This window comes from Callithrix jacchus, chromosome 20 (assembly GCF_049354715.1).
Source record: "Callithrix jacchus isolate 240 chromosome 20, calJac240_pri, whole genome shotgun sequence".
NCBI lineage: Eukaryota > Metazoa > Chordata > Mammalia > Primates > Cebidae > Callithrix > Callithrix jacchus.
In genome coordinates, this window is record NC_133521.1 from 6,456,017 (window position 1) to 6,457,221 (window position 1,205).

At 44.3% G+C, this 1,205-nt stretch overlaps 1 non-coding gene across 1 annotated transcript; it reads right to left on the minus strand.

Moving 5' to 3' along the window:
- Nucleotides 1-872: 872 nt before the first annotated feature.
- LOC118149849 (U6 spliceosomal RNA) lies at nt 873-975 on the minus strand. Its single transcript, XR_004737558.1, has one exon. It is a non-coding gene; the product is annotated as a U6 spliceosomal RNA (small nuclear RNA).
- Between the last annotated feature and the right edge of the window lie 230 nt (nt 976-1,205).

The following is a 1,205-nucleotide window of genomic DNA, read 5'->3' on the forward strand; positions in this document are numbered from 1 at the left end:
GCAGTCCTCCCTTGCACCACTCATGGCCAACCTCTCCTTACGCAACTGTTTCTCAGTGCTGTGCTGTTAAAGATGCCTTGCTTGACTAATGCTGTACCACACACCAGGGGTGGCATTAAACATCTCTAGCAACAGGGTTGGTACAATCACTGGGTAATCCAAACAGATGCTAGCCATTTACAACTGGGACAGCATATGTCTCTACAGGCTGAATGCCATCCAATCACACACAACTTCCCAGTTAGTAAATCAGCCAGTTACATTCATTTCTGTCATACTACCTGCCAGTCTCTGACATTATCTCCCTCTTCCTTCCCCCAACCCCAGCTTTCTATTTTTTCCTTGCATGCACCCATTAAAGCAAAAGTTTGTTTTGTTCTTTGGCATTACAACATGGCAGTGCCTAGTTCTGAGTCTGGCACAAAGTAGGCTCTCCATAAATACTTGTTGAATGAAAGACTAGAACATCCCAGCCCTCAGGTAGCTTACGTTCTGTGAGATGGGATTAGCGGTGGCAGTTTTAGAGGTGCACACGTGGACCACTGAATTGCCTTAGAATTCTGAATTCTGAAATAAGAAAGTAACTCTGAACTGGAGGGAATGATCATGACCCTGTGAGTGGCTGGGAGAGGGCAGCTATGCATAGCTTCTGGGATGATGAGTCTGGGGCAATGTCTGCAGGATAGATGATGTGCAGAAAAGGCTATAGTTCTTGAGGACTTTTTGCCACATCGCTTTGACCCTAAGCTGTGATAGCACTCACTATCTTCCTGCAGTTTTGGTCTTTTTGTAGAGTCTGAAATGAATATGGCTCTTGACAGCTTAAATATCATCTTTAGTGATCCTACCTTGAATGTCTTAATTCTTTTTTAAAAAATATGGAACATTTCGCAAATTTGTGTGACATCCTTGCACAAGGACCCTGCTAGTCTTCTCTGCATTGTTCTAATTTTAGTATATATGCTGCCAAATGATGCCCTTGTGAGACAGGTAGATGAAATCAGCTTCATTTTGCAGACCAGTAAATGGAGAGCTGAGCACAGTGGCCTGTGCCTGTAGTCCCAGCTATTCAGGAGGCTGAGGGGGAGCATTGCTTGAGCTTACAAGTTCGACGCCAGCCTGGGCAGCATAGTGAGAACCCCACTTTTTAAAAAACAAGCAAGAAATTGAGACCCAATGAGATTAGATGACTTGCTCAAGGATAC